The following is a 17,629-nucleotide window of genomic DNA, read 5'->3' as shown; positions in this document are numbered from 1 at the left end:
GACAGGACGACCCCACAAATCGGGTTGATTCTTGGAAAGAGAGGGATTGATACAGCGGAACTAGTTAATAAAATAATTGTTTTCGATATCCTATTGAGAGAACAGATTAAGCCAATTGACATGGCCTGCTAGTTGGACATTCTGAAGTAGGGATTCAGAGAAGCTTATTTAAATATCAAAATAGTTTTAAGGATATTTATGACAATGTCAATGACTATAGGACTTGTGATCAAAGTTTTCAGCAAATAAAGGATGATAAAAAAGTACTTATGGTAGAGTATAGGTGAAAGTAGATGGATTCGGTTACAAATGCTAGATGAATCACAATATGACACCTATGGTGTGAGTTGAACATTAAACTGACTGCAGGCCGCGGTGGTCTCGGGGTTCTAGGCGCGCAGTCCGGAACCGTGCGACTGCTACAGTCGCAGGTTCGAATCCTGCCTCGGGCATGGATGTGTGTGATGTCATTAGGTTAGTTAGGTTTAAGTAGTTCTAAGTTCTAGTGAACTAATGACACCTGCAGTTGAGTCCCATAGTGCTCAGAGCCATTTGAACCATTAAACTGACTATGCACTGTGATTGACCACATAAGTTTGGCATTCAACAGTTGTGACACTGTTAGGTAAGCCCATCCACCACGGTGAGGTCTTACCACATCGGACGGCAAAAATCGATTTTTAATTGTCCTGAGGCCAAAAACCGCAAAAAAATCGGCTTTTAATTGTCCTGAGACAAACTGAGATACAGTTGTGTTCCCTGCGTCTTCTGTTTGCGGCTTACAACGCCATCTCCGCATACTGCACAGGCAGTGAAGCAGCTGCTGCGTAGGCATTTTGGAAGTAATAGAATTATCGGCAAGAATTTCCCAACAGCTTACCAACTAGATCGCCTGATCTTAATCCGCGTGACTTCTGATTGTGGGGTTATCTGAAGGATGGTGTGTATACTGTCCCGATTACAAAAGTAGCTACCGGTTGGGTGGCCGAGGGGTTGTAGGCGTTACAGTCTGGAACCGCGCGACCGCTACGGTCGCAGGTTCGAATCCTGCCTCCGGCATGGATGTGAGTGATGTCCTTAGGTTAGTTAGGTTTAAGTAGTTCTAAGTTCTGGGGGACTGATGACCTTAGACGTGAAGTCCCATAGTGCTCAGAGCCATTTGAACCAAGCCAACAAAAGTAGCTGAATTGAGGACACGTATTGAGCAAAGCATTCTGAATGAGGCCCCTGAGCCACTCGGTTCTGTTGTGGAACATCCTGTTTCTCCGTTTCAACTTGTAGCAGAAAACGGTGGACAGCATACTGAACATGTCTTGCGCCAGTCTCACGACAATTAAAAGCCGATTTCATTGTTGCTTTTTATGTTGTTTCTGCCCTCAGGATAATACTAAAAACCTATTTTTCCCATGGTGGATGGACTTGCCGAACAATGCCACAACTGATATGGTCAAATTTGTGCAGTCATGGACATTGCACAATACGGTTGGTTTAATGTATGTGCACACTGCAGCCGTCGTATTGTAATTAATGTGTCATTTGTAGCCGAACCAATTTAAGTCCTGGTGCTTATAGCGCCATCTCGCGCCAAAATTTTCGTTGATTCTTTTGCTTCCACAGCGATTCTTTCTTCTTCGGTAATATTCCGTTCAAATTTCACATCATTTTGGACAGCGGTGCTTCGTTTTTACAGCGTTTTGAAACTGGAACTTCAGTTATAATCACCTTGTATAATGAAACTTAACTCCCGGAAACGGGTGTTTTCTTAGCTCTTAATTATAGACGTTTTCCTTTTATTTCTGACTAGTAATTTATGAGGGACAAATAAAATCTGTTGTTTGGTTCCACCCGTCTGCCCTCGGCTGCGGTGTGTCATATTTGTGCCAACTTTTTAGTGGTCTTCAAGTGAGTGTTCAGTGTTGTGCGTCTTTCCAAAGTGTTGTGAACAGCCGGCCGAGGTGGCCGAGCGGTTCTAGGCGCTACAGTCCGCAACCGCGCGACCGTTACGTAGCAGGTTCGAATCCTGCCTCGGGCATGGATGTGTGTGATGTCCTTTGGTTAGTTAGGTTTAAGTAGTTCTAAGTTCTAGTTGACTGATGCCCTCAGAAGTTAAGTCCCATAGTGCTCAGTCATTTGAACCAATTTGTTGCGAACAGAAATCCTGATGTCGCTGGATGTGATTTTTATATTTCTCGCGAGCAGAAACCAGACTGTCGCCGTGTTTTTCAATTGTCTGTCTATTATTTTACCTGTCTGCTTCCTGCGTATTTTATTAGCATCACCAACCCTTTGTTTTATGTTTTAAGTTCCAAAGTGTTCCGCCATTTTACCATTTAAGTAACCGATTTTATCGCCTGCTTTAATTATTTATTATCTTCATTTTTTTAAAACAAATTCTGTAGGCTGAAGATCGGCTGCTGCCAACCCGCCCCCTTCGGGGGAAATCGGAACTCAATAAAGGAAAAAAAGAGTATCTGTTATTCATCATACTGCTCGGTGAAACGAATGTACGGTTGCTGCCATAAGCAACAAGATATAAATTTCGTTTTACTTTCAGTTTTTTTAGGAAGTTTATCCAATTTTTAATTTTTTTGCTAGAATGGTTTGTTTTATTTGTTGTAGGCAGTATTTTACATCAATACGGTTCATGTAAGTAACATTTTAACAAGTCTTCATTTATATTAAACAGACTAATAAAATTACAAAATGGCAGCTTTGGCAGTTCTTGCAGGGGCGCGGGATTACCACGGTGCAGTTCTGCCGAAAACCACTTTCGAGGCGTGGGTAGCGCGTGCTGATATTTAGTAAACTCATATTGCGCAATGCGCGAGGCAAGCAAGCAATTTCTTCACAGCTTGCCTATAAGGGCAGCGGTGCTGCATGACTTGAAAAGCGTATAGTGGTGGGGGGGGGGGGGGAGGGGGGGAGTTGTAGGTGGGGGAAGACGATTATAGAGAACGAATGTCGAGCTTCGGAGGGGGAGGGGTGGAGGTAAACGCTGAACCAACAATGTCTGTCGAGTGTTTGTATTTTCTCTGGCGCTGCTCACGAAAGCAAGGGAAAGCGCTTGCGTCCGTGTACTCTTCATCGGCACAAACTTCAGCACTCGCCGTCCGTGACGCTACCTGAGGTCTTTTAATACCTTCGTTGGATTATTTTTTTTTTAGTAATCTCTGCTTCAAATTAAAGACCGTTTATCACTCCCGATCCAAGGATGAAATTTCTTCATCTTGCATAGGAATCCCATCAGAGAATACTTGAGCTGTGGACTCATGAACGTGGATCTAGGTTCTGCATGTGCACACTGCAGTTGAAATAGCGCCAGTGTCGGTTACCGTGATTCTTGTACCGGTTGTAAACCAAATTTAAATCAGTCTTGTCAACTCGTTAACTATTGAAACCTTTCGGAGTTATCACAGGAACAGGTGATGTGCACCATAAAAGGTTAATTCCGTTACTTAAGATTGTCATTTAAAAATAATTAATGTTGTGTGTTTTTCAACCTAGTGGAAGCCTCTCGATTTGACCGCCCTTCGACGAGCTGCTTTTAAATGTCACTGCCTATTTATAGAATCAGCTTCTCATTTGACTTCCTGTGAATCCCGTTAACTTAAAAATCTGAGTTAGCGAAAGTCGAACATGCGTCTTCAACGTTAGTACAACGTAGTAATAAAAAATGGTTATTTTTTCTGTTTTCCGTCGTTCCTTAGTTACTTCAAAATTCGTGAAGGTATGTTCCGTCTATACAACTAATGAAAGACAGTTTGTTTATTGCCGTACACGTTCCCCTTCCTTTATTTGTGAAGCATCTTCAGTGGTCTGTAATACACGTTTCTTTTTATACATATAATAAATGTATTATGTGGTAGTTACAAATGTTACTATGTTACATTTTGCCATCTTTATCTCTTGTTTTTCAGATTAGAATCAACTTTTGCAGCAAAAATTTCGTAAGGTGAAATCGTCGATAATTTAATTTTTTAAATTTACGTTTTATTTTATTTATTTTACATTTTTATTGTAAAAATGTCTGCACTTTATTTCATTGTTGTATCCCTAATCTACCATACCAAGACGCGCCGTATTATGATATGCGCTCACATGACCTGCGTGATTATGCGTTCAATATCTAGATCTTCAGTAACACTTGCGCTGAAGTTGGTATTACTGAGATGTCTTTGGTTAGCGGTAACCCTAATGCTTTCTAGTGAATTTCGTTGGCTTGAGTGATGTAGGACGTGCAGCACAGCTAATAGGTTCGTTATTCATTTTGATGCGGCTGTAACCAACTCCGCAACGCTCAAACGTTACTGCACTTCACTTCTGAATTTCAGGAGAGGTACGTGATGTATTCATAATCCAGCATCATTAACAATATGATATAACTCTGTTTTTGATAAAATCAAATCTAGGCAATGAAACTCTCATGCAGGATCTATTTTTTTTTCTTTTAAAACAGATATCATTTCATTATAAAAAGAGAGTTTAGAATTCTATGACTTCTTAAACTTAAGGGGAAGCAACATCGTTTGTATAGATAATGGTCAGCAGAGGGCCTATAAGACTGGCTTGGGGAACACCAGAAATCACTTCTGTTTCACTCGATGACTTTCGGGCAGTTACTATGAACTGTGACCTCTCTGACAGGAAATCACGAATCGAATCACTTAACTGAGACGATATTCCATAAGTACGCAATTTCACTACAATCAGCTTAAATGGTATTGTGTCAAAAGCCTTCTGGAAATAAAGAAATACGTTATCAATTTGAAATCCTAGTCAATAGCACTTTATACTTCGCGTAAGTAAAGAGCTAGTTGTGTTTCGCAAGACCGATGTTTTCTAAATCCGTGATGACTGTGTGTCAATAAACCGTTCTCTTCAAGGTAATTCATAATGCTCGAATACAATGATGCACATCGACGTTGATGACATGGACCACCAGAAAGAAGTGTCAGATGTTCTCGTAGCGTAGACGACAGCGCACGAGACTGCTCAGCCTTTGGCTCCAGTTCTATCATTACTAGCGTTCCACGGCCAATTTTTGTATCGCTCTCTTGTTCGGTTTTAGGGAACGAAACGAAGGACATCTCTGGCGACAATGTCTCTGGCGTGCCCTTTGGATTGGAGCACGCTACGGCCTGATTGGCTAACCTCAGTGCTAATTAACTTGGAAACGGCGCTACGTACGAGGCGTTTTTTTTAAGTAAGTACCGTTTTGAAATTAAAAAAAAAGACATGCCAAGATATCTCAATAATTTTATTTTTACATGAAAGCCTGTACCTTAATCTACGCACTGACGCCATTACAGTCTGAATCTTCCTTGTTTACATTGTGTACTGAGCGTTTAAGATACCTCCGATAATCGTTGAGTCCCGCCGACTGTGAAGTACGAGCTGTTATAAGATTTCTTAGTGCTAAAGGCCTAAAAGCGATCGATATTCATCGTGAGATCTGTGCAGTTTACGGAGAAAACATTGAGTGATGGAATGGTAAGAAAGTGGGTGAGAGCATTTAAAGATGGCAGCACAAATGTGCATGATGAACAACGGAGTGGGCGTCCTTCGGTCGTTAATGAAAGTTTGGTGCAGGAAGTGGACAATAAGGTGAGAGAAAACAGACGCTTTACGATTTCCTCCTTGCGGGATGACTTTCCTAATGTTTCTCATAGTGTTTTGTATGGCATTGCACCGAGAACTTGAATTACCGAAAAGTGTGCTCACGTTGGGCACCGAAAATGTTGACGGATGTGCACAAAACCAAACGTTTAGGCAGTGCATTGACTTTCCTTGAGCGGTACCACAACGACAGTGATGATTTCTTAAGCCAACTTGTTACGGGCGATGAAACACGGGTGGCCTACGTCACACCAGAATCGAAGCAACAGTCCATGGAAGTTGAGCAAGGGCATCGTTTTGCTGCGAGACAAATGCCCGTCCGCATGTGGCGAATCAGACCAAAGATCTCATCACATCCTTTCGATGGGAAACTCTAGATCATCCTCCGTACAGTCCCGATCTTGCGCCCAGTGACTGCCATCTGTTCCTGCACTTGAAGAAACACCTGCGCGGTGAGCGTCTTCAAGACGATGACGAAGTCAAAACAGTGGTGCGGCAGACTTCTATGAGGAGAGTATTCAGAAACTGGTGCAACGCTATGGTTCAAATGGCTCTGTGCACTATGGGACTTAACTTCTGAGGTCATCAGTCCCCTAGAACTTAGAACCACTTAAACGTAACTAACCTAAGGACAGCACATACATCCCTGCCCGAGGCAGGATTCGAACCTGCGACCGTAGCGCCTTGAACCGCTCGGTCACTTCGGCCGGCGGTAAACGTTATGACAAGTGCCTCAATATTGACGGAAATTATGTAGGAAAGTAGATTAAGGTACAGGCTTTCAGGTAAAAATAAAATTCTTGAGATATCTTAGCACGACTTTTTTTAAATTTCAAAACGGTACTTACTTAAAAAACACGGCTCGTATACAAATTTTTCTGAGCTATTGTTTCTCAACACAATCTACCCTGCAGCAGCCTTACAAGCTTTCCACCATGTCTATGATTGTATGCTTGATTACATCCCACAGCGAGTGGAACATTTGGACTCAAAGCGGTTAGAGCAGTCTTAAAATTTTTTTGAAATATTCATTGACGTTTGCAGCACAACATGTCTCGGAATTCCCATCTTCGCTTTGCTAAATAAATTTAAAATCTTCTACATGCAGTTCTGGGGAAATCATGTTATAACAAACTACGTGTCCCCTCAACCATAAATAACTTTGATTCTGAGATGCAGGAAAGTATAACCATTCTGAGACAATAAAGTGTGAAGCTTACGCTGAGCGACGCCGTTCGACTGATAAGGGCATACAGCCTTGGCGTGGACGTATCTCACCATCCCCTTCGTACAGCCCTGCCTCAGAGTTCCATGGTGTCTTATAGGGACTCAGTATTCTCCCGAGTGGATAATTTCTCCGTGGTTTAATTGGAAAAGAAGAGATTCAAAGCGTTTGAGATAAGGCGTTACAGAAGAATGCGGATAATTAACTGAACTGATAAGGTAAGAAATAAAAGTTCTGCGCAGAATCGTCGAAGAAAGGAATACGTGGAAAAGCCCCACTAGAATAGGGGTTATGGTGCTTCGGAAAAAGATTAAGATTATTTTTTCCTTATTTTGGCTTTAGGTTACAAGGACCATACAGTCAATAACGGTTATAAATTACCAAAGAAACATATTCGCAAAAAAGCAGAATAGCAAAAATTACGAAGGTAGTATATAAACACACTCTTAAAGTAAAATTGAAAACGCAGGCAAGCACCAGACAGCCGACGGCTGTGTTGACAATGACATTGGGGGAGAATTACAAACAGCACTATACAGGGCAACGGAACTAGGTGTTGGTAAAGCAACCATTTGTGATTGGAAAAAGAACCAAGTGAAGCTTGAACAGTCCTGTGCAACGTCTTCGGGAAAAACACTCTAAATTCGGCAGACTTTGAAACAGTCCCAGTACGAAAAAAGTGGACGAAGCTCTTTTCCTGTGGTTTACGCAGGAAAGAGAAATGGGAACCCCTTTGAATGGAGCACTGGTTCAGGTGAACGCTGCTTACCTGAACAAGTTAATGAATGGTGATGAGTCTTTTAGTGCGACTGTGGGTTGGTTGGACAGATTCAAAAGACGTCATGGAATCCGTTAGCTAACAATTACTGAAGAGAAGCTTTCTTCTGACTGTGGTGGTGGTGGTGGTGGTGGTGGTTAGTGTTTAACGTCCCGTCGACAACGAGGTCATTAGAGACGAAGCGCAAGCTCGGGTTAGGGAAGGATTGGGAAGGAAATCGGCCGTGCCCTTTCAAAGGAACCATCCCGCATTTGCCTGAAGCGATTTAGGGAAATCACGGAAAACCTAAATCAGGATGGCCGGTGACGGGATTGAACCATCGTCCTCCTCTTCTGACCGTAATGCAGCGAGGGAACACTTGGTCAAGTTTGAAAAAAATGATAAGAGACGGAAAGTATTCTCCCCGACAAATTCACAACGCTGACGAGACTGGCCTTAATTTTGGGGCATTACCAACGAAAAGTCTGACATCAAAAGAAGGAGACCATGCTCCTGATTTTAAAATGTGCAAAGATTGTGTGAGTTTACTAGCGTGCAGTAACGCACCTGGTAATCACAAGGTGCCTATAATCACAAGGTGCCTTTAATGCTGATCGGCAGATCTGCTGGGCCCAGAGCTTTTAAAAATTGCAACATGAAGCCCCTGCCCGTATATTATTGCAAACAGAAAAAAGCATGGATGGATGATAAGCTGTTCAAAGAATGGTTTCACGGCCAGTTTGTTCCCTCTGTTCGACGATCATTTGTCTCCCCGTGCAGTTCTTTTGATTGATAACGCGCCATCTCACCCCAGCACTGAGAAATTATGCGGTAGAGAAATTGTGGCGAAGTTTTGGCCGCCGAATTTTACACCACTTCTACAGCCGATGGACCAGGGCGTACTGCAAACACTAAAACTGATTTACAAAAAATAACTTTTAAGAATGCTCATCCAAGATGATAGCATTCCTTTAGTGGGCAAAGTAAAAAAGACCAATGTGAAGGATGTTGTTTATTGGACCCTGAGGCATGGCAGAATACTTCAGAAAATACTCTGAGAAAATCGTGGAGAAAACTGTGGACATCTCTTGAATTTCAGGACAACTTAGTTGAAAATGAGGAAAATATACTACAAATGATACAATTCTGGATGTGAAGAAGCTAGTGAAGGAGACGTAGATGAGTGGATGGCAGCGGATGGGGAACCTTACTGACGCTGATTTAGTTGCTGCTGTGACGCAAGACCAGGAAGAAGTGGACTGCTGTGACGGAAGTGACAATGCGCTTGAAAGCTGGTGCCACACAGTGACGCAGCAGTACACCTTGACCTCGCGCTACGTTATTTGGAGCAATAGCCCACTGCTACACCTGCTGATTTGTTGCTCATGACACGATGGCGCAACTATGCGTCATGTAACTGATTGTCTTCATTACACCAATAAAAAAAGACAGAATTTTTGTCATCTAAAAAGTAGGGAGAAAATGCCCCCTGTATATTACTAAGTTTGATATTTTTTGTTTCCTTATTATGCATTGTTTAAACCTAGTGTTTTCTTGCCAATTTTTCTAATACATGTTTACTGTAATGTGTGGATTAAAATAGTCTGTATGTACAGCAGTTTACCACACAGTTTTCCATACTTACACTAACATCTTTCATGTTCGGATTACAGGGCTTCGGATTAGCAGGACTCTGCTGTACAACAATCACTGAAAAACCAACTGAAAATGACAACATATAATAACTTGAGAATTGCAGCATACCAACAAGAGTGTTGAACATAAAAGAAAAACTCAAAAAGGCGAACACAATTATGTCATTAGTTGTTGTTGTTGTGGTCTTCAGTCCTGAGATTGGTTTGATGCAGCTCTCCATGCTACTCTGTCCTGTGCAAGCTTCGTCATCTCCCAGTACCTACTGCAACCTACATCCTTCTGAATCTGCTTAGTGAATTCATCTCTTGGTCTCCCTCTATGATTTTTACCCTCCACGCTGCCCTCCAATACTAAATTGGTGATCCCTTGATGCCTCAGAACATGTCCTACCAACCCCGATCCCTCCTTCTAGCCAAGTTGTGCCACAAACTTATCCTCTCCCCTATCCTATTCAATACTTCCTCATTAGTTACGTGATCTACCCATCTAATCTTCAGCATTCTTCTGTAGCACCACATTTCAAAAGCTTCTATTCTCCCCTTGTCCAAACTATTTATCGTCCATGTTAAACTTCCATACATGGCTACACCCCATACGAACACTTTCAGAAATGACTTCCTGACACTTAAATCTATACTCGATGTTAACAAATTTGTCTTCTTTACAGATGCTTTCCTTGCCATTGCCAGTCTACATTTTATATCCTCTCTACTTCGACCACCATCAGTTATTTTGCTCCCCAAATAGCAAAACTCATTTACTACTTTAAGTGTCTCATTTCCTAATCTAATTCCCTCAGCATCACCAGACGTAATTCGACTACATTCCATTATCCTCGTTTTGCTTTTCTTGATGTTCATCTTATTTCCTCCTTTCAAGACACTGTCCATTCTGTTCAACTGTTCTTCCAAGTCCTTTGCTGTCTCTGACATAATTACAATGTCATCGGCGAACCTCAAAGTTTTTATTTCTTCTCCATGGGTTTTAATACCTACTCCGAATTTTTCTTTTGTTTCCTACACTGCTTGCTCAATGTACAGATTGAATAACATCGGGGAAAGGCTACAACCCTGTCTCACTCCCTTCCCAACCACTGCTTCCCTTTCATGTCCCTTGACTCTTGTAACTGCCATCTGGTTTCTGTACAAACTGTAAATAGCCTTTCGCTCCCTGTATTTTACCCCTGGACCTTCAGAATCTGAAAGACAGTATTCCAGTCAACATTGTCAAAAGCTTTGCCATTAGAAGAATGATTTAAAAGGCACAGGAGAGCAATATAAAAATGTAATCTACAAACAAAGGTTCATACGCAAATAATAACACAAAAATTACACACCCGATTACGAACCGAGTTGATGCCATTGGAAAATGAAGATCTAGGCAACTCATAAATTAAATTTGTATGCCGGTGGCTTTCAAATAGTCACTGAGCAACTTATATTTTCAAAACGGTAATAAAACAGGAACACTGGTAGTGACGGGTGAACGTCTCGCAACTACTTTTTTATACCAGTCTGACTGCGCACTCGTGTAGTTGGAACATGCCAATATGATGTGATTAAAATCCGCTATGTCCTCTGTGTAGCCGCAGCGTGCAGAGGTGGTAATCTTCAACCGATATAGGTGCGCGGGGTAACACCGGTTTCCTAGTCTCAATCGAGTGTCACATGACGTCTACGAAGCTGCCCAGAGACGAACCGTGGTCGAGGAGAGATGTTCGGTTGTATGGCCGCCCTTAAAGTGCAGAGAGACAAGACAAGCGTGATAAGCAGCCTTCCGTATCGTCGATGTGACATCCTTTAAGGAATCGGCGTTGGGTGTAACTGGCTTTCTGTACTACTCCTCTTGGCAAAGCGGTCAACAGTTTCATTATCAAGAATGCCATGATGTCCTCTAATCCAATGTGACTGAACGGCAGTGCCCAAGGTCAGCGCGTCTCTTATGGCCGCCAAGAAGTCCAGAATATACCTGTTGGCTTGTTTATCAAACGCGGGATGTGGCAATTTCTGCTTTGACGTCCCGTCGACGGCGAGGTCATTAGAGACGGGGCACGGGCTCTGAATGCAGAAGAATCGGGAAGAGAACGACCGTACCCTTTAAAAAAAATCTTGGCCTTTGTGTCCAACTTAACAGACAAAAAAAAAAAAATAGGTAAACAAAATGTCCAGACACTCTGTGCCAAAATGGTACTGAAGCAGAGGATGACAGACTAAAGGCTGAAATACTAAATGTATTTTTCCAAAGCTGTTTCACAGAGGGAGACTGCACTGTAGTTCCCTCTAGATTGTCTTACAGATGACAAAATGGTAGATATCGAAATAGGTGACAGAAGGATAGAAAAACAATTAAAATCGCTCAAAAGAGGAAAGGCCGCTGGACCTGATGAGATACCAGTTCGATTTTACAAAGAGCACGCGAAGGAACTTGCCCCCTTCTTGCAGCGGTGAACCGTAGGTCTCTAGAAGAGCGTAGCGTTCCCAAGGATTGGAAAAGGGCACAGGTCATCCCCGTTTTCAAGAAGGGACGTCGAACATATGTGCAGAACTATAAACCTATATCTCTAACGTCGATCAGTTGTAGAATTTTGGAACACGCATTATGTTCGCGTATAATGACTTTCCTGGAACCAGAAATCTACTCTGTAAGAATCAGCATGGGTTTCGAAAAAGACGATCGTGTGAAACCCAGCTCGCGCTATTCGTCCGCGAGACTCAGAGGGCCATAGACATAGGTTCCCAGGTAGATGCCGTGTTTCTTGACTTCCGCAAGGCGTTTGATACAGTTCCCCACAGTCGTTTAATGAACAAAGTAAGAGCATATGGACTATCAGACCAGTTGTGTGATTGGATTGAAGAGTTCCTAGATAACAGAACGCAGCATGTCATTCTCAATGGAGAGAAGTCTTCCGAAGTGAGAGTGATTTCAGGTGTGCCGCAGGGGAGTGTCGTGAGGCTGTTGGTATTCACAGTACACATAAATGACCATCTGGATAACATCGGAAGTTCACTAAAGCTTTTGCGGATGGTGCTGTGGTATATCGAGAGGTTGTAACAATGAAAAATTGTACAGAAATATTGGAGGATCTGCAACGAAATGACGCATGGTGCAGGGAATGGCAATTGAATCTCAATGTAGGCAAGTGTAATGTGCTGAGAATACATAGAAAGAAAGATCCTTTATCATTTAGCTACAATAAAGCAGGTCAGCAACTAGAAACAGTTAATTCCATAAATTATCTGGGTGTAGGCATTAGGAGTGATTTCAAATGGAATCATCATATAAAGTTGATCGTCGGTAAAGCAGATGCCAGACTGAGACTCATTGGAAGAATCCTAAGGAAATGCAATACGAAAACAAAGGAAGTAGGTTACAGTACATTTGTTCGCCCACTGCTTGAATATTGCTCACCGGTGTGGGATCCGCACCAGATAGGGTTGATAGAAGAGATGGAGAATATCCAACGGAGAGTAGCGCGCTTCGTTACAGGATCATTCAGTGATCGCGAAAGCGTCACGGATATGATAGATAAACTCCGGTGGAAGACTTTGCAGCAGAGACGCTCAGTAGCTCGGTACGGGCTTTTGTTGAAGTTTCGAGAAAATACCTTCACCGGGGAGTCAAGCAGGATATTGCTCTCTCCTACGTATATCTCGCGAAGAGACCATGAGGATAAAATCGGAGAGATTAGAGCCCGCACAGAGGCATACCGACAATCTTTCTTTTCACGAACAATACGAAACTGGAACTGAAGGGAGAACCGATAGAGTTTCTCAAGGTACCCTCCGCCACACACCGTCAGGTGGCTTGGGGAATATGGATGTAGATGTAGACTTAGGAAAACCATGCAGAATTTAAATGTGGACGGCCAGAGGGGAATCTGAACTCTCGTCTTCCCGAATCCGATTCCGGTGTCTTAACATTGCACCACGTCGTTCGGTGCGTCTGATAGGTCACGAAATATCGCGTACTAGAGGGAGCAATAGAGGGTAAAGTTGTTGGAGAAGAAAAGAGATTTAGATACAATATGCGACAAATAACTGAGAACGTTCGGTGCAAGCACTACTCTGCCACAGGAGAGAAAATCGTTGGGAGACGCATCAAAGCAGTCAGAAGATTAGTGTCGCCTCTCTGTTCTCTAACCTGAAGTGTCTGATTTATTGTCGCCCTTGTGCTCTCCAACCTCAAGACTGAGATTTATCGTTGTCCCCGAGCTGGTCGTTCCGAAGACTGACACTTATCGTTGTCCTTGAGCTCTCCAACCCGGAAGACGGGCTTGATGCAACTCCCTACGCGAGTCTGTTGTGTACAGGTCTCTTCATCTCTGCATAACTACTGCAGCCCACACCTACTTGAATCCACTTTCTGTAGTACAGCCTTGGTCTTCCTCTTCAATTTCCTCTATTACCAAATTAGTGCCCATTGTACAATGTTCCCGTTATTTTTGACATAGTCGCCATGTTTTTCCAACCACTTTTTGGTAACGTGACACCAGTTTTTTCAAACCGTTTTTGTTCCAGATCGTGTCCTGTACTCGTCTTAAGGATTTGGCGAGTTGCTATCAAAAGAAAGGGTCCTGGATTTTGTCTAGCAGAGTTTCCAGATTTCTCTTTGGTTTCGTTTCGCTCCCCTCTCAACTACTGCCTTAATTTCATGCTCTTCGACTCTCACAACTACAGTTCTTTCCTTTACTAATACCTACAGTCTGCTTTCTGTACAAGTCATAGATAACTTTTCGATCCCTGTATTTATCCCTGATAACTTCAGAATTCCAAAAAGTCTGTTCTAACCGGAAAGGTGAAATGCTCTTCTACAGATGCTACAAATGTGGGTTTGCTTTTCTTCAACCCGCCTTGTAAGGTAAGTCGTTCTGCGAGCTGTCAGCTAGAAGCTGAATTCTGCAGCCACGTCGCCACAAATGGTTCAAATGGCTCTGAGCACTGTGGGACTTACCATCTGCGGTCATCAGTCTCCCAGAACTTAGAACTACTTAAACCTAACTAACCTAAGGACATCACATACATCCATGCCCGAGGCAGGATTTGAGCCTGCAACCGTAGCAGCAGCGCGGTTCCGGACTGAAGCGGCTAGAACCACTCGGTCACAGCGGCCGACTTGATACAACAGGACCACCTTGTGGATAAGTAAACAATTCCTGCATCATGACTTCCTAGTAATCAGACACGCTCTCCTTATTTCCTTACAGGAAATAAAGAATGTACATGTAAATAAACACCACAGTACGGCCACCGCGGACGGCATGTCGCCACATCTCGTTGAGATGGTGACACAATCGGCTGTGATCACACCCTTCTGACGAATAGGCGATCCTGTTGCATTTTGTTATTCTAATTCGCCTAGGATAATCTAGGGTTCTGGGTGCTACCAATTCCGAAATGCAGCCTAGGTGGCGTTCAGTTCGACGGAACGTTCGTCCTGCTAAATTAGTGAAACAAACTGTCCTCCCTAGAACAAGATGACTTCTGCATATTGCTGTAGAATGCGTGGCCGAATCAAGCTGTCTAAGCAAATCAAGCAACGACGCACGTCACGGCTAATTAAAGTCCAGGTCTCTTAGCCAGGGCAGGCTAATTAAAATGCAAGACTAGTGGCCTGCATCACAATATTTTTTTTTAAAAAAAAAGGCGTCTCTCTTTTAGTAATGTGGTGCCGTTCGCTTACAATCGTAAAATACGGGTGCTTATTCATTTAGTATGAGCGCATTCAGCTGCATTTTTCGGTGTAGAGCTGGTAATTAAACTGTATCGTAAAATTTTACACAATTATAAATGCTCCATTATTGGCATTTAATTCGAAAAATTGCTGTAAAATGCTACTAGTTATCACGAAATTTCACCTGGCAGAGTCTGTACCACAGGTTCAGCCTAGCAGTCTACAGATCCTAAACACAGCCCTGCCCGTTACCGAGCGTAATCTATAGATTACAAATCCAAAGATTTAGGGTTGCATGTCGAATTGCTCCAAGATTTTTGTGGAATGTACTGCTACTTTTACTCTCCTGCGTTATTGTACGTACGAAAAAAAGGTGCTCTTTAGTTTAATGTTAGAGTTAAACTGTAGGTGATACTATAACTGGAATCGGTCCATGGCGTCTTGCCACGGTTCGCATTGCTCCCACCGTCGGAGGTTCGAGTCCTCCCTCGGGCGTGTGTGTGTGTGTGTGTGTGTGTGTGTGTGTGTGTGTGTGTGTGTGTGTGTGTGTGTGTGTGTGTGTCCTTAGCGTAAGTTAGTTTACGTTAGATTGAATAGCGTGTAACCCTAGTGGCCGATGACCTCAGCAGTCTGGTCTCATAGGAACTTACCACAGCCACTATAACTCGAATATAACTCGAATATTTTCTATACATACGATTCCACAGCCTTGATGAAACTTTTGAACACTAGCCATTTCTGGTCTTAACTGTAATTTTTATCGTCTATGCGACTGACCACTGACGTTTGGGACATTTCTCAATTCGAACATTGTAACACAGTAGTGCGTAAACGCATTATAAACAGTGATGATGTAAAACATCCGAACCGTGGAAGGCACATGGTGGCCTCTCAGCACTGTACTGTATAAGAACGACATGTTCCGAGAGCGTATGAACACAACATCCCGCTCGTAAGGCGTAGCGTGCTGCATTGTGAGGTAGAATGGTGAGTCAGACACGTATCGAAACCACGAGGGGTATTAACTACCATCAGATGGCGCACATGCCAGCCTCAGCGTGGTTTTGTACGTGGTTCCCCACATTCGTTTAAGTACACTACTGTCCAATAAAATTGCTACACTAAGAAGAAATAAAGATGATAAACGGGTATTCATTGGACAAATATATTATACTACAACTGACATGTGATTACATTTTCATGCAATTTGGGTGCATAGATACTGAGAAATCAGTACCCAGAACAACCACCTCTGGCCGTAATAACAACCTTGATACCCCTGGGCATTGCGTCAAACAGAGCTTGGATAGCGTGTACATGCAGCTTCAACACGATACCACAGTTCATCAAGAGTAGTGACTGGCGTATTGCGACGCGCCAGTTGCTCGGCCACCAATGACCAGACGTTTTCAATTGGTGAGAGATCTGGAGAATGTGCTGGCCATGGAAGCAGTCGAACATTTTCTGTATCCAGAAAGGCAGGTACAGGACCTGCAACATGCGGTCGTGCATTATCCTGTTGAAATGTAGGGTTTCGCAGGGATCGAATGAAGGGTAGAGCCACGGGTCGTAACACATCTGAAATGTAACGTCCACTGTTACACCGAGACGTGTAACCAATGACAGCCGGCGGGAGTGGCCGTGCAGTTCTAGGCGCTACAGTCTGGAGCCGAGCGACTGCTACAGTCGCAGGTTCGAATCCTGCCTCGGGATGTCCTAAGGTTAGTTAGGTTTAATTAGTTCTAAGTTCTAGGCGACTAATGACCTCAGAAGTTAAGTCGCATAGTGGTCAGAGCCATTTGAACCATTTAACCAATGGCACCCCATACCATCACGCCGGGTGATACGCCAGAATGGCGATGACGAATACACGCTTCCAATGTGCGTTCACCGCGATGTCGCCAAAAACGGATGGGACCATCGTGATGCTGTAAAGAGAACCTGGATTCATCCGGAAAAATGGCGTTTTGCCATTCGTGCACCCAGGTTCATCGTTGAGTACACCATCGCAGGCGCTCTTGTCCGTGATGCAGCGTCGAGGGTAACCGCAACCGTGGTCTCCGAGCTGATAGTCCATGCTGCTGCATACGTCGTCGAACTGTTCGTGCAGATGTTTGTTGTCTTGCAAACGTCCCCATCTGTTGACTCAGGGATCGTGACGTGGCTGCACGATCCGTTGCAGCCATGCCTGTCACCTCGACTGCTACTGATTCGTGGCCGTTGGGATCCAGCACGGCGTTCCGTGTTACCCTCCTAAAGCCACTGATTACATATTCTGCTAACAGCCATTGGATCTCGACCAACGCGAGCAGCAATGTTGCGATACGATAAACCGCAATCGCAATAGGCTACAATCCGACCTTCATCAAAGTCGGAAACGTGATGGTACGCATTTCTCCTCCTTACACGAGGCATCACAACAACGTTTCACCAGGCAACGCCGGTCAATTGCTGTTTGTGTACGTGAAATCGGTTGGAAATTTTTCTCATGTCAGCACGTTGTAGGTGTCGCCACCGGCGCCAACCTTGTGTGAATGCTCTGAAAAGTTAATCCTTTGCATATATATCACAGCAACTTCTACCTGTAGGTTAAATTTCGCATCTGCAGCACTTCATCTTCGTGGTGTAGCAATTTTAATGGCCAGTAGTGTAAATTCTGCCATGTGCCCTTATTTCGGCCTCAGAAAATACGATACACAAACAGT

General features: G+C 43.4%; 1 protein-coding gene across 4 annotated transcripts in view; it reads left to right on the top strand.

Moving 5' to 3' along the window:
* LOC126335314 (acyl-CoA Delta-9 desaturase-like) overlaps window positions 1-17,629 on the top strand; it is a 251,487-nt gene that overhangs the window by 176,256 nt on the left and 57,602 nt on the right. Inside the window, exon 1 of one of the 4 annotated variants that reach the window (XM_049998464.1) lies at window positions 5,182-5,203. The exons of the other annotated variants lie outside the window; for them this stretch is intronic. The gene's annotated coding sequence lies outside the window, so the exon portion shown is untranslated. Of the gene's footprint in view, window positions 1-5,181; window positions 5,204-17,629 lie in introns of those variants that run through there. 4 annotated transcript variants of the gene reach the window in all.

The sequence above is a fragment of the Schistocerca gregaria genome, chromosome 2, assembly GCF_023897955.1.
Source record: "Schistocerca gregaria isolate iqSchGreg1 chromosome 2, iqSchGreg1.2, whole genome shotgun sequence".
In the NCBI taxonomy this organism is placed as follows: Eukaryota; Metazoa; Arthropoda; class Insecta; order Orthoptera; family Acrididae; genus Schistocerca; species Schistocerca gregaria.
Note: the sequence above shows the minus strand (reverse complement) of the source record. Positions and strands in the feature narration are given on the sequence as shown.